At 35.6% G+C, this 27,736-nt stretch overlaps 1 protein-coding gene across 2 annotated transcripts in view; it reads left to right on the forward strand.

Annotated features, from left to right (window-relative positions):
• tn (tripartite motif containing protein thin) overlaps positions 1-27,736 on the forward strand; it is a 120,251-nt gene that overhangs the window by 28,822 nt on the left and 63,693 nt on the right. The window contains exon 2 of one of the 2 annotated variants that reach the window (XM_028303959.1): positions 4,964-5,057. The gene's annotated coding sequence lies outside the window, so the exon portion shown is untranslated. Of the gene's footprint in view, positions 1-4,963; positions 5,058-21,026; positions 21,048-27,736 lie in introns of those variants that run through there. The other variant, XM_028303960.1, reaches the window with a different exon arrangement.

Here is a 27,736-nt window from a genome sequence, read left to right on the forward strand (position 1 = left end):
ACAGAAATAACAAAAGAAGAGGACAGAAAACATAAAAGGAAAAAAATATGTATAAGAAATTGTATAAAACACCAAGAACATTATGGGTTACCATACGCTGTCTTCTGGCGACTCTACATATGAGTAAAAAGATAGTTAAGACACTGTATTTTCTCGCGATGCTATCTCAATTATAATCATTCCCAAGTATTTACCACAAAAACCAACGAAACAAAAGTTGTGGCAGACCTTCAAACAACTTTGGACGAGTTTCGGATGGATACTTGAATGTTAGCATCATTTGTCAAAAGCTTCGCACTTGTTCGAGCCGGTTCGGGCTAGAAGAATCTGGATCTGATAATGATAAATAGGAAAAGGTATCCGAATATTTTATAGTAGTCTTTCAGTAGGTATTATCTTTTATTTCTGAATTTTATCATACAAAAAACGTTACAGGTGTTAGCAGGTTTGTTGTACATAATTGAAAGTCATGTATACATAAATACATACATTTTAGAATTAACTATTCATTACACACAAATAAAGAAACAATTAAATTTTTCTTCTTTATATTATTAGTGTAGTAGACTGTAGATCTACACTTGCCATAATTTTGGACAAAGAAAATCAAAGCAAATTACTTTAAGACAGAGAATGCTTCACATCTTCACCTTAAAGCTAAAGTCACAATAATTTATTCAATTAAGGCGCTCGCAGCCGCTCTGAATCCCAAATGAAGTTCCAACGGCTCCAAGAAAAACTTTGAGCCGGAAAATCTGAACCGTCACAAGTCTAAAAAATGAAATACAGGATGTAAAGGACAGGTTGGAAAACTCAAACAGAGGATTTGAAACGTGTCTCTAAAATAACAATTTCTGGAAAATGAATGGACTAATTTTATTTTTTCAACTTCTATACTGTATGAGAATATTTTATTGATTGAAAAACGTAACTATTCACAAACTTTCATAAGTATTTATTTTATTTACTGTCCCATAAGCCACTGAGGAAAAAACTTAATACCTACCGAACTGAAAGAAGTAAGCAAAAGTTTTCCTTTAATTTCCACCATAAAAAAAAGATAATATAGAACTCAAGACTTACTTAACATAGTACGCATTAAATTGCACAACTATATTGATGATGATTTGCATTAGTATTAAAAATTAAGACATTTTAATAGTACTTTGTGTGACTAAGAAATGTAAATATGCAGCCCAATGCATGATAATATCTTAGTTCTAACGGTAATAATGTAAGAATTACCTTCTTGATTTGTTTCATCTTTAAATATCGCATCATAAAAGCAGGTGGCACTGCATAATGTCTGTATAACAATTTCTAAGCTCCTAAGGTCACATGCCTCTCAGATCGTCGCATCTTTTGGCCCGGGGCCAACCGCAAAGCGGCATTCTGTACTGAAATTCACTTTAATATACATTATTATTAATTCCAACAACAGAATTAGTTGATGCCACTTCTCTTGCGCCAGATTTTAGGGAGGTGCAACGTCGATGTTTTGGGGAGGTTTGACCTAATCGACAATAGGGTATTTGACACCACCAATCAATTGACGTACTTTTTAAAAATGTCAAAACGACACTCTCCCATAGATTTTGTACGGCAATACTAGCATGTGACGTCACAATTTTATCAACTCAATGAAACTACTTTTTTCAATGATAATGCAACCAAAAATCGTAATTTACAGGTAATTAAAAATTAATTAAGTTTTTAAGACCAGAAACAAGTGTCTTTTTAAAAAAGTTGTGGTTTAGAATTATTGGCGAATGGTGTCAAATACCCAATTGAATTCGATCGAGCTGTTTGGGTTGGCCTAATCAACACATTCGATCGATCTCTGAGAAACTATTTTAATTTTTCTAGACGGAACAAGGTACAGGGTGTTCTGATTATATTTCTAATAATATGTATGTTAAACACAAAGACAGAAATCGCCTTTATTTAGTGCGTTAAATCGTTACTGAATTTAATATTACTGAGCCTTGTTTTTTAAAGCCATAGTGTTCGTGGCTTTTAATCACATCTGCTATCAATAGGGGCTGATATAAACGAATGTGTTGAATGCAACACTCTCTTTTGTGTCTTTTGGTCTGATAACAACTCAAAAACGAATGCCAAAGTAATATTTTATGTACTCGAGAGTGCCATAATAATTTTTATCGACTTATCGGCCAACTATCGTAGCATCACTAAGTTCCATATTTTGCTTGCAAGATAAATTTGGAGGACGCGTGTGAACTTGGCCTTTGTGTATACCCAAATTAGTGTCAGTTCAGGAAACACAGATTTGGATGAGTTTCAAAAGTATGTAAATGGGTCGTTTGTGTTCAAAATTACACTTCCAGTATTAATGGCTATGAAATTTCAGGCTGAAGTGTTTATGGAACGATTTTCTCTAGAACGTATTTTACTGTCAAAACTCTGGCAGGATCTCAATAAATCAAGTTAATTAAAGCCAAATTGACAAATAGAGATGTTAGGCTTGCGAAAACAAGACGCTTGTGCTAACTAATGAATACACAGTGCGTGAGTATCGAATCGAAAGTTACATACGAGTGTAGGGTTGGTACTCTTGAATACACTCGTGTAGGTGCGAGTTTCCCTTATTCTATTTTACATAATTTATCCATTTTACAACGAAATTAAATGATATATGATAGGCTGGTTTTAGAATCACGCTGACGCACGCTGACCGTCAGCGCTGACATCCGAAATGTATGAAGCGTCGGCGCCGAGCGATCAGCGTCACTCAGGAACGTTCCCTTTAATTACATACATTTTGATTTGTCAGCGCCGACGATCAGCGAGCGGTCATGTCAGCGCGATTCTAAAACCAGCCTAACTAAAATATTGAAGTCGTTCGAATGGAAGCATGAAAGAATTCCAAGTAAAAACAATTGACTATCGAAATTGGTGGAACAAAAAAGAAAATATTTCTTAGTGGCCTGGTATGCCATGGTACGTTGTATGAACAAGGCAACGCGCAACGGGCTAGAGAGTATATTTATTTATTGGAATCGTCCTTGTTATCTTTTCGCTATTTTCATCTAAACTTTTATTAAATATTATTATTCTGCCACCAAGCTTTCATGTCGCATACCTGCATAAATCATAATTTATACGCCAGTCGACGACAGGTGCTTAAATAATTAGACCGGATAGCAATATTTGCGTCTAGCGTCTGAGTCGCAGACGCTGTGCACTTGTTCATACGTTACAGAATTAAATCTGCCATATGCTGCGCTGCAATTTGTCGCCTTCGTCTCGTCCTGAGTCTTTTAGTGAAAGATAGAGCTGTGTATTTGTTTTTTCGTGCATATTCACTGAGATTTTGTATTTTTTTGTTTTATCTCGGATTCGGACATGCTAGTTACTTACACTGATGGCTCAGCCAGCGACCAATCTAAGCAACCCAAAGTTCCTTGTGTCGAGTCTTTCAGTGAAAGATAGAAGCTGTGTATTAGTTCTTTCGTGAATTTTCTGGGGTATTTGGGAATTTCTGTTTTGTGTCGACATCGGACATTCTAGTTACTTACTCCGAAGGCTCAGTGACCCAAAATGTGCCTTGGCCTCCGATATGAGATGTCTTCATTTACTTCGGTCTTGTACGGTTTCACGCCAGTCTTCTACTTCAGTTTGCGAAAACCCTCATACACCACATTACCCAGTGGCCATCATCAATGATGCTATGACGCCATAATTGAGTAATACTGTAATACAGTCTAAAGTGGATCAATCAGACTGAAAACTTAATAGGTATGCCTTGAAGTTTTATTTTGTTAATTCGCAAGCAAATCTTCCCAATCGATTATCACCTTGTTAAAGTCGCATGCCTCACGCATTTCATAATAAAATTATTCGCGCCCATTCTGTTACGAATCCCACCCTGGTTGCGGTTTGCGCCTCACATTAATTTAATTCTCATACGAGCCGTATTTCGGACAGGTAGATGCGGCCATTTGTAGAAAATTTAGTGCAGCACTGTACATAATATAATAATAACATTACACAATTTGTGATCCAATTAAGTTTGCTACTTGAAGAATGAAGAAGTCCAAAAAACTGAATAACATCTCGCCAAAAGTTCGAAGCAGCAAAAATCCTTACTACGAATCATGAACGCAGTCATAGAATCATATCCGTAGAATAAATGACAACTGTCTAATCTGTCTATACATAATAAATAATAACTAGGTATCTTAAATGCCCCATTAGGTTAAAGGTTACTGGGTTAATAAGTTCACTAAGACCGAACTACCAAACGCTTCATCTTACAACCGAGCCCTTATAATTGGCCGAACGCCAAAACACTGCCTGCAGAAGCACAGATAGGTATGACAAAAAAATAAAACCGCCCACTAAAGTACGACAAACCATGAATACAGCCCGCATGCAGCCCTTGTTTTAGAATTTTTATTAAAAATTCAACTGCAACTAAACGCTCGCAACGATTGGCAGTGAATGGGTACACGTTTAGTTTTAAATTTTAAAGATAGAACTCGCGAAGTTTTGATGAAAACTTTTTTTAACTTATTATTTGAAAGTATTAATTGCCAGCGACAATAAGCAAGCAATTTCGTATTTTTCTAGGCATTTGGCCGGGCGACACTGGCCACCAAGAAATGCATTCTTTTTTCTCGATGACCAATGTCGAATTATTTATCTCTTTTGTTTTTTCTCTCGCTCTTGACCCTCGATTTTTCACGCGTACATTTTATACGACTCGAATTTGTAAGTAAATAAATATTTTAGTCAAGATTTTCACTGCATAAATCGAGGATGAATTTATAACTACAATACCCCAAAGCACGCAAACATGCAACGTTTAGGCCCAGAGAGCCACTACAGATAACGCAGTAAATTTTATTATTTCTTGTAACACCTAAAATTTTAGTCTTTAGTACAACACTCTGCTAATACTGCACTACATAGTCTAAATAGATTTTTATCTCAATTCCAGGTGCCAGCTCAACTTTTAGAAGAGGGGCAGTCAAAGGGAGCGCGTGCGGGCCCGCCGGTGGGTTGGGCCCGCCACTGGACCAGTTATAAAACTTGTAAGTAAATGTAAATAATACTTTTATATATAGCGAACTTGAAAAAAATATTGCCTAAGGTGGGAAACGAACCCTTAGTTTACCGGGCAAGTGCTCTACCATGTGAGCTACTCAGGCATTGGGTGATCCAGTCGAAATTATCAAGTGTAGGTACTTAATACGCTGTTACGGCCAGCGTTAGGTAATTAGATTTTTTCAAGATATTAAAAATACGTATTTTGAGATGTCACTTATCGCTAGAAAACCACTTATTAAATAAGTGAATATTTTAAAATAATAACAGTGACTTCGTCCGCTCAATAAAAAGCTTATCTTTTATGTAACTTTTCATTTAAAAGTCGGCCATTTTCTTAAGTCTTGCAATGAAACTTACAACTTTTTATCTCAGATTACATAACGTTCAAATATAATTTAATGTTCATTGATAAGACCAAAAGTAATAGTGCATCGTTAAATTTTAGACTTTTGTTTTATGTTAAAGCCATGTAATAGGACCCATGATATTTTATCATGGGTCCAGGCAAGTTTGAGGACATGCATTTTGATATTTGCCTTACCTACTGAAATTGTCTAGTATTTCGTACAACTAGATCCACCAATTAGAAATTTTTTGATATTTTTTTTGACATTGGGACTCCTTGACCCTAATCTATGCCCTTACCACTGCGCTCTTAATGTTATAGATTATGGACATTCTAAAATCTTCCTCCAGCCAAGCACATACAAAATATTTAAAGTTTTCCCTCGTTAATGCCTCAGAGTAAATACTAAGGAAGCGGGCTTAATAATAAATCATCCTGTAAAATGAAGAAGGCAATGGGAAGCCGCGTCGTTAATTTTGCAAGCCGAGTCGGTAGTATGTTTGCTGGCTCGGTAAGACATATTGTTAGTTAGTTTAGCTAATAAAAAGGGTGTAATCTACTTATATTTTGCTTGTAGACTGCCTTTATACGCGCTAATGAGCAATGTCGACCGTAAGATTATGTTAATGTAATTGTGCCCCTACAACTTTCAATATTCTTCAAAACATTAGGTGTTTCTCACAATCTTCAAATATGGTGTCGTTTGCATAAAAAATATAAAAATAATAATAAAAATCTTTGTAACTATTTATTTTATGAAAATTAAGCTATTAAAACAGGGACTGAACAGTCTTATTATAGTCTATCNTTGGATAGACTATAGATGTATAGTATGTAAAGAAATAAGAGTTTAAGTCGTTGGTTTATTGAAACTTATTTATATTTTCTCATTCAATGTACAGTCGCGGAATGAAAAGGTTCGTCACCTTAGTGTCGGTTTTCGCTTGCACTAGGTACTGTAAGAGTCAAACCTGCCAACATAACAGTGCAAGAAACAGTGCTGCTAACATTTAAATAAATATGACGTTTGCTAACGAATAAGTGGGTCTAGACAAAGTGCAAATTATAATCGCAAACCAGTCGAAAAGTGGTCGAAAAGCCCCTTTTTTGTATGGAGTTTTGACGGATTCGATTTTCGATTCGATCAAAAAGTGCGTTTTGTTTAGGGGGGAAGGTTTTGCTTGTTTATTTTTCTATCCCATCAGTGCAATGCAATGATGACATTGACCAATTGACAATAGTTTTTTTTATTTAATAGAAATAATAATGGCAGGTTGAACCAACAAGAAGGTTTTAGTTGACGAACTGTTAAAGGTAATTTTTATCTAACTCGAGATTATTCTGTAACATAGTTTCAAAAGGTAATATTATTATGTGCTCGCGATTCGTTGAAGGAATCAATTTGAAAACTGACGAACCTTTTCATTCTGTGACTGTACATTTAAAAACAAAGACTAAAGTACACTTCCTAGAATAATTTAATAAATTCATTAGGCACAATATTCAAAGGGTTAAGATATTAAGATAACATTTATTTTATGATCAAATTCTGCGAGTATAACCATTTGAGTCAGTCTATACCTTCAGAAGTATCATAATCTGGTTTTACACAGTACATTTTACATTGTACAGTTTCCAGAACTGTACTGAAAACCTCATTTTGTTTCCAAGCAATTTGATGGCCAACTGTTTATCTAAACTGCTCACCCGAGAACGTTCCGAATCCGACCGAGGAGGATTCGTCCTTCACTCAGTATCTGATGTGATTCGTACAACTAGACTGTCTAAATGAACTGATGAGGCCCTTGGCGCGTTCCAGGGAAATTACGCGCTCGCTTCGCTTACCACAGGGTAGGTAGAACAGCCAGGCAAATTGATAATGTTTTGGCCTTTTTTTGTGTCGAGAATTGTTTTATGCGTACCTTTCCTAATGGGCACGATCAGTTAGTTATGTGGGACTCTCCTCGTTAGAGGGGAGCACCCATTAAAACTCGACGGTGTCCTCCGAAGCCCAATAAAACGGAGCCGCAAGGTATTGTCTTAATATGGACTTCCAACACTCCGTGCAGACCAGAGGGGTTAGGTTCATAGCTCACCCGAGAAACGTTCTGAATCTGACCCAGGAGGATTCGTCCTTCGCTCAGTATCTGATGTGATTCGTACAACTAGACTGTCTAAATGAACTGATGAGGCCCTTGGCGCGTTCCAGGGAAATTACGCGCTCGCTTCGCTTACCATAGTGTAGGTAGAACAGCCAACAATAACTCACGGCTTCGCTTCATTGTTTTTTGGAATCGGAGGACACCTTCCGGTTTCAGTGGGTTAGACTCCATCGAATCGGAAAAAAAAGTGTGAAAAGGTACTGACTGAGTCATGATAATCAAGTTAGTATTTTTTCTTATTGCCAGAGGCAAGTGGAGGAATTTTAGGCTACGCTCCCCATGCTAACCTAAACAACATAACTTAATAAAGAAGGTAAAGAACGTAATCAGGATAATTATTCAGCTATTGAACGGTTCGTTCTATACACATCACAATAGTTACTCTCATAATTTGAATTAGAAACTGTTTGAGTTACCTAGGTCTAGATCGGCCGTATATGAAAAAGATTGACAAACTGTATTCAATTTTTTAACTAAATAAATAAATAAATTTATTGAATTTTATCTTTAAATTTTTAAATTAAAAAATAAAATTAAATCTAAACACTAATTTAGTCTATGTTTTTTTTAGGAGGAGCCTGACTCTCGTTACACAGGTTAACCTTATACGAGAGCGGCACATATCTTGTAAGTAATTGTAAAGTGTTTATTTAATAAAAGTACCTATTTTCATTTTCATTTTAAATGCACATACGTTTCTAAAAATACTAGTTTAGGGTACGTTTTATATTCTACTATTAAATGGGACGTAACTTTTATTAAATTCTTAAATTGGCTGTTTTATCAGGACTACGGTTAGACGACGCGCGATGACGCAAAGTGTCGTACTGCATCCATTTGCCTTTGACTAATTTACTCATGCCTTTTGCGGTGTAATGTACGCTTCTATCTAGGCATCCGCGTACGAAACGCGGTGAAATTATTATGAGAAGTTCTTCTGCTAGAAGAAAATCTTTATGAGGTATTATTATAATAACGATTGGAATTAACCTAAATAGTAATTTGAGTTGTGAGCGACGCTAATTCGATCATCGTCGACTTCTTGACTATTGTGGTGAACCCATCTCGTAACACATTATATTTGCTATTTAATAAAGGATTTGCCACACTGGATGCGGTCTGCGGTCAGGTCAAAGTGAACGTAGCCCACATCATGTATGAACCATTGTCGGTCTCTCTCTATCACAGATCACAGAAACTAAAAAGAGATGTGACAAAGGGGCGGGGCTGGTGTCGCAGCAATATGCCCAAAAACAGAACACAATGCTCGTGACAATGAGCACATTTATTTTGATTACTTTGTGTGTGTGAATTTCTAATACGACACTGTGTTTCGAGCTCAGCGCATTAGTTGGTATCTCTTTATATCCCTGTGGTCTCTATACAATACTATACATTTTGTATTGATACGATCTGACAGGTGCTGGCTGCGTTCATTTGTTCATCTAACCTGACCGCAGACCTCAGAACGCACCCAGTCTGATGCTTAAACCTTTTTAAAAAGAAACAAATTAAATAAGTACCCAGTAAAAATTGTAACAAATCTTACAAGCTCTCATAGTAAGACATTTAAACTCACTCTTTATAGTTTAAAAAGTTATTACAACGAAGTGGTGAGTTTTAAAACGTGGTACCATCTAATTAGCTACGGCCCCATAAAACCTTTTATGGTCAGCCATTTGGACGAACATAACTCATTGGACTTCATGCAGTAATGGTTTTAAGACTGTGTTATGATAAGACTGAGCTAGACTTTGGTGCAGGAAGAAATGAGCCGCATAAAAGTTTTATAATGTAGTGTGAATGTTAGACTCCATTTAACATAATTAAGTAGAAATGGGTAGAAAGTTTTAAAGACTGCAACAAGATATACTTCTCCTAGATATACGAGTACCTTGCTCTTGTTGTATTCGAAAAGAGAGAAAGTATGGAATTTCATAAAACTCCAGAAGCCTAATTTTTTATTGAAAAATTTTAAGGCACAAAAAAAAAATAAGTACCTAGGTACATAAGGCGAACTTAATACCGTGTGGCATTCTCTACTAGTCAGTCGTTCATTGTCTGTCTTTATATTTTTGTTTATTATCTAGCAAGTTCTTTGTATAGTTACTAGGTGTGAACTATGTGAAATGGGTTAAATCCTGTTAATAAGATTTGTGACTTACATTCACCCGTATTCACTAACATTACTGTGAGGTTTCACAGTGCGCGTGGACGCACAGGGTGACATACGAACCAATTCAACGCTCTGCGTTCGATTTGCAAGAACTGTTTGTGAATACAGTACGAGGGCGTTAATTTATTAGAATCCACCCGATATGACTGTCCTTGACAGGACGTAAACTTTTATCACTCAACTTGGAGTGCAGTGTGTGCTCAACCTATCACGTCTTTCTTTTTATTATTCCTTTAAATAAACTTATATTTTCGAATGTGTGTTTTTAAACTTTGCTGTATAAACTTTGGGCCAAGTTTAACTTGATTTCCAAGCCCGGCCTAACGTAAATAAATGTAGCTGAAGTTTTTTTGCCAGGATAAATTATTTGTCAAATGAAACGTGAAAAGCCGTGTTGACGTAATAGCTTTTTACAGCACGAAATTTCTTTTCGGTGATAAATCCTTGTTTATAGGTTATTAAATTTATTCTCGAATAAATATGGTTTATGAAAGTGCTGAAAACATTTTGTATTTATTCTTCAAAATATTATTTTGGTAGGCATTTGTAGGAGTTTACGAGTATGTACACATTCATCTTATGAAAGTAAAATTGACGAATTATTTTTATTCCCATAATTATATTGAAGTGTAACGATATTTTATTAGTTCTAATTGAATGCGTATTTAATGGGTTTTTGTATTTGTATATTTTTTTCACTTTTATTTCCATTTAATTTTGAAAACCTGTTTTGTACCCAATGTCTTAATTTGGCCCCAGTAAAATAGTCGTAAACTTAAGAAAACTTTTTAACGAAAAGAATCCAATTTTGTCCTATCGTTATTTTTAACGCTATCCTCCCACGGTCTGAGGGCAGTGAGTATGTAAAATACAGAAAAACCACTTAATTGATCTCACGATTTAGATATGTTTATGAGTAGTCAACAAACGTCGAGTCACTATTAATAAGACGTTGAAATTCGCTAATCTATTAAAGATATTTGTTCTAATAATTAAAAAGTGGGCAATAAATAGTTACACAGTTTTAGGGCATCAGTAAATTAATTGACATAATATCATGACCAATAAATGCTAAGTAAGATCTCAAAAATAACTCTTGCTAGGAGTAGCATTATCAGTACCTACGTCATATTTCAAATGTCTAACAAAGATAGGTATAAAAGAGACTTAGTTAATTTTACGTTACAATTTTACGAGGTTAGGCAATAATTAAATCGAAACAAGTTGCCCTTCTGCACGCTATTTGATCGTGCCCAGGGCATGCCTCCACATGGACTTAATGTTACGGCCGACATCTCAATGCAAATTAGTCCAGCCAAATTAAAATACCTACATAATTGTAAATTAAATCTTTGCTGCTTTTTCCTGCGAGTTAATTTGTTTGAAATCATTAGCACATTCATTCAATATTGATAATATTAGTGAAAATAACAAATTGATACCAAGCTAAGCCTTGTGGCATCTTACTAATTAGCAATAGGTATGATTTTTTAACAAAAATGTAGAGTCTTATGAACAGTTTTTATTTTGATTATTTTTTAAGTTGACCGCAACAAACCAGTTAGAAATTCCCTATGTGAATCCCCAAATGACCATGCCCTATAAGACTAGGCCACAAAANAAATTTTATTTTATTGTCAGAAAACAAACAGCATTTTATTACACAAAATAAGTGATAAAACATATTGGAGCATATAATCTTATAACATTGATGATTTTGGCTACAAACTCTGATAGCATCATCTATGTTAGAATATATAAAGTTCTCTACACATTCACATCACGTCAAAAGGTACCTACTAATGAACCGGTTGTGATCCAGTTACTATTCGTAGTAGGTCAAACATTACTGAGGTGTTCTGCCAAACTGTCTAATTCTAGATCTTGTTACCGCATTGTCTGCGTCATTGTGCGAATTCTAGAATTTACGTTCTAAAACTCTTGTCAAAACGTAAAGTTATTTGAATAACGTTATTTTATTAACGCTTATATTTTCATTCTTTTTTATTTATTTCTCTTTCGCTTGGATACATTTCGGCCTCAATAGATACTGGTCATTTATTTCTGCTTTAATTAGCCGACTTCAAAAAAGGATGAGCCTCAATTCGACTGTATGTCAGCAGCGACTCTAAAAGTAAATAACGTTATTCTGCCCCCCGATAGTTGAAAAGGCGCATGTGACAAAAAGTCAAAACGGAGATATAAAAGTGCACTTGTTTAAGGTTGTTTTTTTCGAAGTAATTTACGATTTCTTCCATCAAGAGGTTACCGTAATTTTAATTCTATTATTGTGACCGAAGAATGATTTAACGGCACCAAAAACGGAATAGGTATTAAAACATCTGCACTACCGGTTCGATTCCGAGCACGTACCCCGCCAAAGGTACTGCTCGGGTATCCGTGTTTTACGCAGTTTTACTGTAAGGCTGAGTTGCACCACCTTATTTTAACCGTAACAATAACAGTAACCGGTGCTTTTTGTATGGAGTTTGACAGATTTTTGACGTGTATCAAAGTTAAAGTAAGATGGAGCAACTCAGCCTAACACTTTTAGGGGACCGGTTTGCTTTAAGGCTATGAATCTCTTGGTAGCTTTATTTAAGGCCTTCTTTGTTAATAGGTGATAGTCTGAAAATATTGAATTGACACCTAAAAATAATTACTTACACGATTTAAGTTTCGCGCCTGAAATTTTTTTTAAATCTACAGTTATAAAAGCGAAAGGTCACTGACTTCTACAAGTGCTGAGTCTCAAATTTTGCATGACGGTTCCTTTTAGAACGTGGATGCTCACTAGGACGGGATTTTGCAAAATTCAACCCCTAAGGGGTAAAAAGGGATCCACGCGTACGAAGTCGCGGGCGGCCGGTAGTTAAGAAATAAGTATACAATAGAATGGTATGAATACTTGTACTGTGTAAGATACAGCAGGTATATGGAAGTGAACCAATTTTAATGAAAGGTACAGACTAACCTAGTTAACGTCCACTGCTGGACAAAGGCCTCCCCCAAGGATTTCCACAAAGTCCGGTCCTGCGCCGCTTGCATTCAGGCACCTCCCTCGACCAACCAGCCTTTGTCTAGAAGTGGACGTTTTTCACCTGAAACGAACGAATGAACAAACCTAGTAACAATGTAACAATGTTGGTGATCAAATAAATAAATAATTTGAGTCCCCGGAAAGGCCATTGTTTTTGAAACAGGGACGCGCACGATAAAGTTTTTCTGTGACAGGCAAATGTTCACACGGGTAAAGCCGCGTGCAAAAAGTAGTACATATTTAATTTTCAAAGGGACCCGTTGTTTAACATGTACTAGCAGGAGCTTGATTTTGAAGTAAACTAATGATCCGGACCCTTCCCAAGACATAATAAAGTATCAATATTTTTTCAAATTTATTCTAAGCACCGACACTTTTGACAAATTGGTTTTGGGAAAATTAATATTTGCACGTCAAGGAAAAAGTTTGACGTGCATTTTGTTTTGGCAACGTGTTGAATAATGTATTTTGAAGGAGAAGTTACTAACAGAGAGAAACTAGGAGAATTTTGAGTAAAATAATAATAATAAAAAAAGCTAAAAACTTCTATTTTTCGATTAGGTTGTGTTTAAAAAGTTCTTGGAAATCTATGGTGTTAAGATACGGTACAGGCTTAGCATAGCTCGGATATTTTTAACAGAAAATCACATATTCATCAGTTTAATTTTAAACTTGATGTCATAAGCAAACTGAGAACCATAGTTGTTCTAGCGATAGTGATCAAAATTTTAACATTATTTTATCATCTCCATTGTGAATTTGTGAGTTAATAACCGCTATGGCGTGGATAAGTGCGATAAGGCTATTTATATTTGGGGAGACTTAGAATTCCATACGACAGTAAGGAATGACAGTAATATTAATGTCATTATTTACAAACTAGCTTTTGCCCGCGGCTTCACCCGCGTGAAATTTAGTTTATCAAAGATCGTCATAAATTATAGCCTATATTGTTGTTCTGGGTTATAAATAAGAATACTGTAAAGTTTCTTGAAAATCCATTCAGTAGTTTTTGCGTGAAAGAGTAACAAACATCCATACAAACTTTTGCATTTATAATATTAGTAGGATTATGTTTGGAGGCTTAGGCTGAATTGCATGACCTTAACTTTAACCGGTGTTTATACTATTATGGAGTATAACAGTTTTTGACGTTTGCTATCGTTTAAGTATTTAGGTAATACCTAAACGTTTAACCTGCAAATCCACGTGGCCTAAAATATTCTGAGAGCGTTGGACAAAGCCATCTGGAACGTCAAAAAAATTTCCTCTCCATCTGAACCTCGCCATTTTTCATTCTCCTAAATATCTGAGGAAATCTGACCCGCCGTGTGGTGATTTGTCTTATTCTTATTATTTCCCAGGGGAAACGGGATTTTTTACAGAGACAGAATTTCTCCCTATAAACGGGAGAGCTCTTGATTTTTTCCGAGAAGATTTTCTGGTAATTTTAATGGAGTCCGGGAATCAGAGTGTATTAGGGACAAGTGTTACAGGTATACAATTTTCGTAGATAGCCATTAAGTTAAGTATGATTTTTCAAAAATTCATTAGTGTATTTTTTACAACCGGGAACTGTGATATACCGAAGTTATGATATAACTTGTAAATCTTAAAATAAGTGTGCTTATTAAAATAATATTTAAAGAACATTTTCAAAAGCATACATACGACTTTGAATTTCACAATGAACGGACATATTTTTGTGCACTACAAATATCTATCAACATTTTTAATGATTATTCACAGTCTTGTAGAACAGACTTTCAAGCTTATGTACAAATTGTACAAGATAATTTCTAGCATAACTATTAGAATTTATGATTGACAAGTTTGACATAATCTGACCTTCCATCAAGGCTTGACACCAAAAATGTGACATGCTCAAGCAACATCAAATTCTGACCTTCCACTTGATTACTCTCAGTCTTTCACATCTAAAAAGCCAGCTGCACATTTGAGCTCATAAAAAACCGTATCAAAGGGCCTAAGGGCGACGGCGGCCATTTCTCACTGCTCGTCGCTTATCTGCGATATTACCGACCCTTGCTTCCAGCCTTCTGTTCGCGCCCCTAGATTTGGGAGCACGTTTAATTTAGTTCTATGGTGTGTATGGCTCATTTTGTCGTGCACGTTAAGGACCTTACACAATATCAAGCCCGCTGACTGCCCGGCAACTTGATGTCGGCGGCTTTATTTCAAAAGAAACATGTCGATGACTTAGGCCGAGTTGCACCACCTATGACCTAACTTTGACCGTAACTATAGCGAAACCGGTTTATTTTGTATGGAGTTTGGCAGATTTTTGACGTTTTCCAAAGTAAAAGTGAGATGGTGCAACCCAGCCTTATACTTTCTATGACTTTAGACAACATGTCAAAAGTCGATGACTAATGTCAACAGGCCGACAGGTTTGGTATGTAGACTGCGTGAAGTAACATCTTATGTTCTTTATTGTTTATGGTGTCATATACTCGGCAGTTATTGTTATTTGTTTTTTCCTGGAGACACTGAAAAAAACTGTTATGGATAGGAATGAAGGGTAGAAGATTCGCAAGATTAAGTAAACTACTGTATATTAACTTAGATAAGAATGCCTACAAAGAGACAAGTAAGTAGAATTAGATGACAGAAATAACAAAAGAAGAGGACAGAAAACATAAAAGGAAAAAAATATGTATAAGAAATTGTATAAAACACCAAGAACATTATGGGTAAAGGGTTACCATACGCTGTCTTTTGGCGACTCTACATATGAGTAAAAAGATAGTTAAGATACTGTATTTTCTCGTGATGCAATCTCAATTGTAATCATTCCCAAGTATTGATCACAAAAACCTACGAAACAAAAGTTGTGGCAGACCTTCAAACAACTTTGGACGAGTTTCGGATGGATACTTGAATGTTAGCATCATTTGTCAAAGCTTCGTACTTGTTCGAGCCGGTTCGGGCTAGAAGAATCTGGATCTGATAATGATAAATAGGAAAAGGTATTCGAATATTGGATAGTAGTCAGTCTTTCAATCTTTCAGTACCATCTTTTATTTCTGAATTTTACCATACAAAAATCTTGCAAAATAAAGCAGGTTTTTCGTAACTGAAAGTCTCATATTAAACATCTTGAAGGAAAATGTGTTTTCAATCTGATTTAGTTTAGCTTCTTAGTTATTTAGAAATATGATCTATTTTTTATTAGAAACTAGCTGACCCGGCGAACTCTGTTCCGCCTTAAAGGCAATAAATAAGCCATCGCAATTTTTCCTTATTTGCTCACCGTTTAGACCTACCCTGGACTACGACAAACATTTTAAAACCAAAATCAGCTCAATCGGCCCAGCTGTTCTCGAGTTTTAATCAGACTAACGAGGAGCAATTCATTTTTATTTATACATATAGATAGATAGATATCGCAATCGATTGTCAATATTCTGGTGTCAAAATTTATGAGTCTAAAATTATACCCGTTAATATTAATTGAGTCCCCAGCACGCAATAATTAAAGGCAGAGTTACACCACCTAACTTGAACGGTAACTATAACGACAACCGGTGCTTTTTGTATACATTTTGATAGATTTTTAGACCCAGCCTTAATGTCTGTCGTCTACATTTTTGCCATAATTTGGACAAAGAAAATCAAAGCAAATTACTCGTAAGACAGAGAATGCTTCACATCTTCACCTTAAAGCTAAAGTCACAATAATTTATTCAATTAAGGCGCTCGCAGCCGCTCTGAATCCCAAATGAAGTTCCGACGGCTCCAAGAAAAACTTTGAGCCGGAAAATCTGAACCTTCACAAGTCTAAAAAATGAAATACAGGATGTAAAGGACAGGTTGGAAAACTCAAACAGAGGATTTGAAACGTGTTTCTAAAATATCATTTCTGGAAAATGAATGGACTAATTTTATTTATTAAGTTCTATACTGTATTGGAATGTTTTATTTATTGCAAAACGTAACTATTCACAAACTTTCATAAGTATTTATTTTATTTACTGTCCCATAAGCCACTGAGGAAAAAACTTAATAGGTACCTACCGAACTGAAAGAAGTAAGCAAAAGTTGTCCTTTAATTTCCACCATAAATAAAAGATATAGAACTCAAGACTTAGTACTTAACTTAAGCTTACGCTTTAAATTGGTACACCTATATTGATGATGATTTGCATTAGTATTAAAAATTATGACACCTAAATAGTAGATAGGTACCTACTTTGTGTACTAAGCAATGTAAATATGCAGCCCAGTGCATGATAATATCTTAGTTCAAACGGTATAATGTAAGAATTACCTTCTTGATTTGTTCTATCTTTAAATATCGCATCATAAAAGCAGGTGGCACTGCATAATGTCTCTATATAACAATTTCTAAGCTCCTAAGGTCACATGCCTTTGAGATCGTCGCAACTTTTGGCCCAGGGCCAACCACGAAGCGGCATTCTGTACTGAAATTCACTTTAATATACATTATTATTAATTCCAACAACAGAATTAGTTGATGCCACTTCTCTTGCGCCAGATTTTAGGGAGGTGCAACGTCGATGGTTTTGGTAAGGTTTGACCTAATCGACAGTTGAATTCGATCGAGCTCTGTGGGTTGGCCTAATCAACAAATTCGATCGATCTCTGAGAAACTATTTTAATTTTTCTAGACGGAACAAGCTACAGACTGTTCTGTTAATTTTTATTTAAATTATACGTTACACACAGAGACAGAAATCACCTTTATTTAGTCCGTAAAGTAGTCCTACTAAATTGAATGTTATTAAGCCTTGCTTTTTAAGAATTTGCCATAAAGAAGTTGTGTTTTTTTAATCACATCTGAGTAATAGAGACTGATATAAACGACTGTGTTCAATGCAGCACTCTCTTTTGTGTCTTTTGGTCTGATAACAACTCAAAAACGAATGCCAAAGTAATATTTTATGTACTCGAGAGTGCCATAATAATTTTTATCGACTTATCGGCCAACTATCGTAGCATCACTAAGTTCCATATTTTGCTTGCAAGATAAATTTGGAGAACGCGTGTGAACTTGGCCTTTGTGTATACCCAAATTAGTGTCAGTTCAGGAAACACAGATTTGGATGAGTTTCAAAAGTATGTAAATGGGTCGTTTGTGTTCAAAATTACACTTCCAGTATTAATGGCTATGAAATTTCAGGCTGAAGTGTTTATGGAACGATTTTCTGTGGAACGTATTTTACTGTCAAAACTCTGGCAGGATCTCAATAAATCAAGTTAATTAAAGCCAAATTGACAAATAGAGATGTTAGGCTTGCGAAAACAAGACGCTGGTGCTAACTAATGAATACACACTGTGCGTGAGTATCGAATCGAAAGTTACATACGAGTAGGTTGGTAATCTGGTGGTTGATATATTAGGTGCGAGTTTCCATGACTCTATTTTACAAAATTTATCTAACGAAGAATAAAATTATATTAATTAATATTTGAAGTCGTATGAGTTTAAGGCTGGGTTGCACCATCTTATTTTAACTTTGACAAACCTCAAAAATCTGTCAAACTATATACAAAAAGCACCGGTTATGGTTATAGTTACGGTCAAAGTTTGGTGGTGCAACTCAACCTTAGTATTAAAGAATTCCAAGTAAAAACAATTGACTGTCGAAATTCGTGGAACAAAAAAGAAAACATTTCTTAGTGGCCTGGTATGCTAAGGTACAGTCGCGGAATGAAAAGGTTCGTCACCTTAGTGTCGGTTTTCGCTTGCACTAGGTACTGTAAGAATCAAACCTGCCAATATAACAGTGCAAGAAACAGTGCTACTAACATTAAAATAAATATGACGTTTGCTAACGAATAAGGTTTTGCTTGTTTATTTTTCTATCCCATCAGTGCAATGCAATGATGACATTGACCAATTGACAATAGTTTTTTTTTATTTAATAGAAATAATAATGGCAGGTTGAACCAACAAGAAGGTTTTAGTTTACAATCATAATAATCTTCTTGACAAGATAAATCGTCAAACAACTTTGATCTGAATAATTTTGAACTTTACTGACGAACAGTTAAAGATTATTTTCTCTAATTCGAGATTATTCTGTAACATAGTTTCAAAAGGTAACATGTGCTCGCGACTCGTTGAAGGAATCAATTTGAAAACTGACGAACCTTTTCATTCCGTGACTGTACATTGCGCATTGTATCGACAAGGCAACGGTCTAGACAGTAGGATTTATCTATTTGAATCGTCCTTGTTATTTTCACGTAAACCTTTGTCTAAATATTATTCATTCTGCCACCAAGCTTTCATCTCGCATACCTGCATAAATCATAATTTATACGCCAGTCGACGACAGGTGCTTAAATAATTAGACCGGATAGCAATATTTGCGTCTAGCGTCTGAGTCGCAGACGCTGTGCACTTGTTCATACGTTAAAGAATTATATCTGCCATATGCTGCGCTGCAGTTTGTCGCCTTCATCTCGTCTTGAGTCTTTTAGTGAAAGATAGAAGCTGTGTATTAGTTTTTTCGTGCATATTCACTGAGATTTTGTAATTTTTTGTTTTGTCTCGGATTCGGACATGCTAGTTACTTACTCCGATGGCTCAGCCAGCGACCAATCTCAGCAACCCAAAGTGTCGAGTCTTTCAGTGAAAGATAGAAGCTGTGTATTAGTTCTTTCCTGAATTTTCTCGAGTGTTTGGGAATTTCTGTTTTTTCTAAGAATTTGACATCCTAGTTGCATAAATTACTTACTCCGATAGAATAGTGATCCAATGTGTCTTAGTTCAAGCTCGCGAAGTTCCTTAACCAACCATATCTGACAGGCGACACATCCCATGACAACTAAGTTGAATAAACTTAATTTAGTCGCCAATTACACAGTCTGACGTGGCCCAATAGGACTGAAAGCTTATTGTACCTGAAAGTTTTCATTTTGTTAATAGTGTTTTTTCCTTTAGTATTCTCATACATACACATAAGTAGAGTATTGGCTTCGCAAGCAAATCTTCCCAATCGATTATCACTTGTGTAGGCACGAACTTGCCTCGGCTATACGCATTTCATAATAAAATTATTCGCGCCCATTCTGTTACGAATCCCACCCTGGTTGCGGTTTGCGCCTCACATTAATTTAATTCTCACGGGGCTCGTATTTCGGACAGGTAGATGCGGCCATTTGTAGAAAATTTGGTGCAGCATTGTACAGAATAATATAATAACATTAGACAATTTGTGATCCAATAAAGTTTGCTACTTGAAGAATGAAGAAGTCCAAAAAACTGAATAACATCTCGCCAAAAGTTCGAAGCAGCAAAAATCCTTACTACGAATCATGAACGCAGTCATAGAATCATATCCGTAGAATAAATCACAACTGTCTAATCTGTCTATACATAATAAATAATAACTAGGTATCTTAAAATGTCCCATTAGGTTAAAGGTTACTGGGTTAATAAGTTCACCAAGACCGATCTCCCAAACGCTTCATCTTACAACCGAGCCCTTATAATTGGCCGAACGCCAAAACGCTGCCTGCAGAAGCAAAGATATGACAAAAAAAATAAAGCCCCACTAAAGTACGACAAACCATGAATACAGCCCGCATGCAGCCCTTGTTTTAGAATTTTTATTAAAAATTCAACTGCAACTAAACGCTCGTAACGATTGGCAGTGAATGGGTACACGTTTAGTTTTAAATTTTAAAGATAGAACTCGCGAAGTTTTGATGAAAACTTTTTTTAACTTATTATTTGAAAGTATTAATTGCCAGCGACAATAAGCAAGCAATTTCGTATTTTTCTAGGCATTTGGCCGGACGACACTGGCCACCAAGAAATGTATTCTTTTTCTTGACGACCAATATATTGAATTATCGATGCTCTTTTGTTTTTTCTCTTGCTCTCGTCCCTCATTTTTCACGCATACATTTTATACGACTTGAATTTGTAAGTAAATAAATATTATTTTAGATTTTTACAGCATAAATCGAGACTGAATTTATAATTACGATACCTAGGTACCTCAAAGCACACAAACCTGCAACGTTTAGGCCCAGAGTGCCACTACAGATAACGCTGTACTTTTTTATTGTTTCTTCTAACCTTTTACTATAGGATTAGTAATTTGTGCATTATTCTGCTAATTCACATCAGTCTAAATAGTTTTTTATCTCAATTCCAGGTGCCAGCTCAACTTTTAGAAGAGGGGCAGTCAAAGGGCGCGCGTGCGGGCCCGCCGGTGGGTTGGGCCCGCCACTGGACCAGTTATACAACTTGTAAGTAATTGTAAATAATACTTTTATATAGCGAACTTGAAAAAAAATAATTTTATAACGTGGGAACTAAATCCTTCGCTTGCGGGGCAACTGCTCTTCCATCTGAGCTACTAAGACATTGGGTGAACCCGTCGAAATGTGGCCAGCGTAAAGCAATTAGATTTTTTCAAGTTGTTGAAAATGTATTTTGAGTGACTATTATCGCTAAAAAAATTATATAAGTAAGTAACTATTTTAAAATAACAATAGTTAATTCGTCCGCTCGATAAAAATAAGCCTATCTTTTAACTTTTCATTGAAAAGTCGGCCATTTTCTTAAGTCTTGCAATGAAACTTACAACTTTTCATCTCAGATTACATAACGTTCTAATATAATTTAATGTTCACTGATAAGACCAAAAGTAATAGTGCATGGTTAAATTTCAGACTTTTGTTTTATGTTAAAGCCATTGATATTTTATCATGGGTCCAGGCAAGTTTTAGGACATGCATTTTGATATTTGCCTTACTGAAATTGTCTAGTATTTCGTACAACTAGGTCCACCAATTAGAATTTTTTTGATATTTACTAATAAAAAATATCATTAATTGACATTGGGACTCCTTGACCCTAATCTATGCCCTTACCACTGCGCTCTTAATGTTATAGATTAAGCACATTCTCAAAACTTCCACTAGTCAAGCACATACAAAATATTTAAAGTTTTCCCTCGTTAATGCCTCAGAGTAAATAGGTACTAAGGAAGCGGGCTTAATAATAAATCATCCTGTAAAATGAAGAAGGCAATGGGAAGCCGCGTCGTTAATTTTGCAAGCCGAGTCGGTAGTATGTTTGCTGGCTCGGTAAGACATATTGTTAGTTAGTTGAGCTGATAAAAAGAGTGTAGTCTACTTATATTTTGCTCGTAGACTATGTTTATAAGTGCCAGTAGAAGAGGGATGTTTCCAGGGTAAAAAAGCAAGAGTTTTAATTAGTCCGTCAGTTAGCTTATCAAAAAATACTCGACACCTATTTTTCACTTTTTAAAACTAATGAAAATGTAAAGAGATAAGTAAAGCATGCCAAAGTTCTAAAGAAAAGGCCCGTGACGTTAGTGAGTGCGTAAAAGTGCAGCACTTTGTGACGTCGCGCGGAACTTCAACGCACTATAACTTTGTAATTATTTGTTTGATTGACAATTAAAAATATACGTGTCCAATATTATTTTATATTAAAATTGACGGACTAAAAAATTTTTTTTAGGAAACTAGCCTATTATAATCCTGAATGAAAATGAACTTTGTTTCTATGGTTTCTTACAATCGTCAAATAGGTATGGTGTCTTGTGCATAAAAATATAGGTAAGTTCACCATCGTTAAAATGCATTTGAGTATAAAGTCTACTGTTTAAAAAGTATTATTATTATTATTCACAAAAAATCTATGAAAAAATATGTGTACTTATTATGAAAATCTATTAAAATAGAGAATGGACTACCTCATTGGATGAATACTATGCAAAGAAATACGAGTATATTATTCATACTTAGGTTTATTAATTTCACATAACCTAAATAATTATACCTTATTATTTTTCTTTTCTCATTCAGTGTACGGACTGAATACACTTCCTAGAATATAATTGAATAAATTCATTAGGCACAATATTCAAAGGGTTAAGATAAGATGAGATAAGATGAGATGAGATAATATTTATTCTAAATTCGTATTATCAAATTCTGCGAGTATAACCATTTGAGTCAGATTCTATACCTTCAAACATCTCATAATCTGGCTTTACACAGAACATTTTACATTGTACAGTTTCCAGAACTGTACTGAAAACCTCATTTTGTTTCCAAGCAATTTGATGGCCAACTGTTTATCTAAACTGCTCACCCGAGAACGTTCCGAATCCGACCGAGGAGGATTCGTCCTTCGCTCAGTATCTGATGTGATTCGTACAACTAGACTGTCTAAATGAACTGATGAGGCCCTTGGCGCGTTCCAGGGAAATTACGCGCTCGATTCGCTTACCATAGGGTGGGTAGAACAGCCAACAATAACTCGCGGCTTCGTTTCATTGGGTTTTGGAATCGGAGGACACCTTCCGGTTTCAGTGGGTTAGACTCCATCGAATCGGAAAAAAAAAGTGTGAAAAGGTACTGACTGAGTCATGATAATCAAGTTAGTATTTTTTCTTATTGCCAGAGGCAAGTGGAGGAATTTTAGGCTACGCTCCCCATGCTAACCTAAACAACATAACTTAATGGAATAGAACAGCTGGGTAAGGAACGTTATCAGGATATGCAGCTATTGAACGGTTCATTCTATAGTCACAATACGCTCACAATTTGAATTAGAAACTGTTTGAGTTACCTAGGTCTAGATCGGCCGTAAATGAAAAAGATTGACAAACTGTATTCAAGTTTTTGACTAAATAAATGCACATTACGTTTCTAAAAACACTACTTTAGGGTACGTTTTATATTCTACTATTTAATGGGACGTAACTTTTATTAAATTCTTAAATTGGCTGTTTTGTCAGGACTACGGTTAGACGACGCGCGATGACGCAAAGTGTCGTACTGCATCCATTTGCCTTTGACTAATTTACTCATGCCTTTTGCGGTGTAATGTACGCTTCTATCTAGGCATCCGTATACGAAACGCGGTGAAATTATTATGAGAAGTTCTTCTGCTAGAAGAAAATCTTTATGAGGAACTAATAATGTCGATTTGAATAGTAACTTAGTGATTTGAGTTTTGAGTGACGCTAATTCGATCATCGTCGACTTTGGGCTATTGTGGCGAACCCACTCGTAACATACCTAATATTTTGCTTACTTGGAGGGGTTAACAGTGATATAAAAGGATTTGCCTAACTGGATGTGGTCTGCGGTCAGGTCAAAGAAAACGCAGTCAACATCATGTATAAACTAAATTGTCAGTCTTTCTACATTTTGTATTGATGGCATCTGACAGGTGCGGGCTGCGTTCATTTGACCTGATCGCAGACCTCAGAACGCACCCAGTCTGATGCTTAAACCTTTTTAAAAAGAAACAAATTAAATAATTACCCAGTTAAAAATCGTTACAAATCTTACAAGCTCTCATAGTAAGACATTTAAACTCACTCTTTATAGTTTAAGAAGTTATTACAACGAAGTGGTGAGTTTTAAAACGCGGTACCATCTAATTAGCTACGGCCCCATAAAACCTTTTATGGTCAGCCATTTGGACGAACATAACTCATTGGGCTTCATGCAGTAATGGTTCATGGTTTTAAGACTACGGTATGGTATAAGACGGAGCTAGACTCTACTTTGGCGCAGGAAGAAAATGATGATCGTATAAAAGTTTTGTAATGCAGTGTCAGTACTCAGTAGTGTAGATGTTAGGCTCGATTGCACCATCTTACTTTTACTTTGACAAACGTCAAAAATCTGTCAAACTCCGTACAAAAACATCGGTTGTTGTTATAGTTACGGTCAAAGTTAGGTGGTGCAACTCAGCCTTAGACTCCATCTATAACATTAGCAGAAATGGGTAGAAAGTTTTAAAGCTAAATGCTACCACGGCATAACATATAAGTACTGTAGAAAATTGTCCTAGATTATAGCCTTCCCATCGCCACTTCAATCTAGAAATTCGAAGAGCTGTTCTAGAAAGTAATATAAAACCGACAAAAAGGTATTTTAGGTAGGCTCAAAAACTTTAGAATAGAATAGAATAGAAATAGAATAGAAAACTTTTTATTTGCAAGAAAGGTATACAAGCAGGTAAGACATAGATCAAAACAGAGAGAAATAAAAAAGCGGACAATCAACTGCTTGTGCCCCTCTGACAAAAAGGCACCCGCTCAGCGTACATCAAGACCGCCAGGGCTTGTCTTGAAACTGATTTTCAGCGGGGGCCCTCTGTTGTCACGGCGTACCCCTGCTGACGGAGATGCAAGAGGAGAAAGGAGTCCACAAGTCCGGCAGCAGGGAGAACGCAGCAGGGGGGCGCAAAAGAAAAAGAGAAAACAAACAAAAAGAAAGATACAAGAAAGCACCATAAAAATTAATTAATAAAAATAAATTCATTTCACATTCATTATATCACAACTTTATTACATATAGAATAAATAAATACAAAAGACGAACGTAATCCGTGTGGCATTACCAGTCATTCATTCATTCAGTGTCGGTGTTTATTTTTTTTTTTAAATTTCTATATAACTCCAGAACGCACGAACCGATTTCCACGGTTTTGCATTCGTTGGAAAGGTCTCGGGCTCCGTGAGGTTAATAGCAAAGAAAATTCTGGAAAAGGGGGTAAAACAGGATCCACGCGTACGAAGTCGCGGGCGGCCGCTAGTTACTTATAATTTTTGTATGTGTGCTTTTAAACTTTGCTGTATAAAGTTTGGCCCAAGTATAACTTGATTTCCAAGCCCGGCCTAACGTAAAATGTAGCTGAAGTTTTTTTGCCAGGATAAATTATTTGTCAAATGAAACGTGAAAAGCCGTGTTGACGTAATAGCTTTTTACAGCACGAAATTTCTTTTCGGTGATAAATCCTTGTTTATAGGTTATTAAATTTATTCTCGAATAAATATGGTTTATGAAAGTGCTGAAAACATTTTGTATTTATTCTTCAAAATATTATTTTGGTAGGCATTTGTAGGAGTTTACGAGTATGTACACATTCATCTTATGAAAGTAAAATTGACAAATTATTTTTATTCCCATAATTATATTGAATCATAGATGTGTAACGATATTTTATTAGTTCTAATTGAATGCGTATTTAATGGGTTTTTGTATTTGTATATTTTTTCACTTTTTGTTTAATTTTATTTTGAAAACCTGTTTTGTATCCAATGTCTTAATTTGGCCCCAGTAAAATAGTCGTAAACTTAAGAAAACTTCTTAACGAAAAGAATCCAATTTTGTCCTATCGTTATTTTTAACGCTATCCTCCCACGGTCTGAGGGCAGTGAGTATGTAAAATACAGAAAAACCACTTAATTGATTTAACGACTCAGATGATCAGCTCTAGTAGAGTATGCTTATGAGTAGTTAACAAACGACGAGTCATTGCCATATTATTAAATTCGCTAATCTATTAAATGCATTTTATCTGAAGATATTTGTTCCACTATTAAAAAGTGGGCAATACATAGTTACACAGTTTTAGGGCATCAGTTAATTTATCATAGCCAATAAATTCTGGCTAAGATCCCGCAAATAACTCTTGCTAGGAGTACCATTATCAGTACGTTATATTTTACATGTTTAACAAAGATAGGCATGAAAATTATTTAGTTTATTTCACGTTACTGTTTAAGCGGATAGGCAATAATCGACTTGTTTTACGTTACAATTTTACGAGGTTAGGCAATAATCGAGTCCTTAAAAACAAGTTGCCCTTCTGCACTCTAATTGATCGTGCCCAGGGCATGCTTCCACATGGACTTAATGTTACGGCCGACATCTCAATGCAAATTAGTCCAGCCAAATTAAAATACCTACATAATTGTAAATTAAATCTTTGCTGCTTTTTCCTGCGAGTTAATTTGTTTGAAATAATTAGCATATTAATGCAATATTGATAATTTTAGTGAAATGGAACGGACTGCACACCAAGCTAAGCCTTGTGGCATCTTACTAATAGGTATGATTTTTCAACAAAAATGTAGTCTTATGAACAGTTTTTGTTTTAATTATTTTTTTAGTCGACTGCAACAAACAACATAGAAATCCCCTATGTGAATCCTCGAATGACCTTGCGCTAATAACGCAGCATTGACGACTTTCAAATTTTCATGCAAGTTGAACAAAACCTTATAAACAACACTTATTTTCTTCACAACTGTGCCTATACGTAGCCTAATATACTCCACGATAACAGTGCCTGAGAGGCGACCATTCCTCAAGGGGATTCTCGACCAGTCGACGTCAGGACAAAGTCAGTCATTGGCAAAATTGCGTCCACTAGGTTCTGAAGTGCTCAGTACACATCCCATAGCGGCGCTGGTCGTCTGTGGCAACTGTGTTCTGTGTGCTACATACACAAAACGGGCAGAGTAGAGATTGGTTCAGAGGGCTCTGTAAGGCACCTTTTAGTACTTTTTGCAATTGTCAATAGAATTAGATTGTATTTAAACTAAATCCTCCAGAGGATTTAACTTGGTAATTGGCACGTTTATTGCCGAGCGTCAAATTCACAAAATATTTTGTGGAGATTTTCAAAAACTATATGAATTAAGTAATTTGAAAATGTTTTAACTGTCAGACTAACACCTGTATCACAGAATAATAATAAGTACGACTTACAGAAGTTTTACTTCGCGAAGGTATTTAAAAAAATGTATGCTCAATGTCATTAACGGTGTAATTTAGCCTGTTTCAAGAGTCAAGCACCATTTTGTTGACAAACGTCAGTGATCGGCACTGCGCCGAAGCTATAGGGCTGACTTCGGTAAAATGATGTGACGTGAGGTGCCAAACTGCGGAAAATGGCGGAGGAAATACATGATTTAGCATGAATTATCATGAATAATATTAACTACTTATTTACCTCTCAGTGTCTTGAGGCAATTTAAAAAAGTACATTCTGTGTTTTTATTATTATTTAAGCAGTTAAATACTGCACAGTATTTAGTACACCATTTTCTTTATTTTCTTCCATTATACACAAGAATACGCGTGCGTGAGTCAAT

The sequence above is a fragment of the Ostrinia furnacalis genome, unplaced genomic scaffold (assembly GCF_004193835.3).
Source record: "Ostrinia furnacalis isolate ACB-3 unplaced genomic scaffold, ASM419383v2 OfSCF1345, whole genome shotgun sequence".
Taxonomy (NCBI): domain Eukaryota; kingdom Metazoa; phylum Arthropoda; class Insecta; order Lepidoptera; family Crambidae; genus Ostrinia; species Ostrinia furnacalis.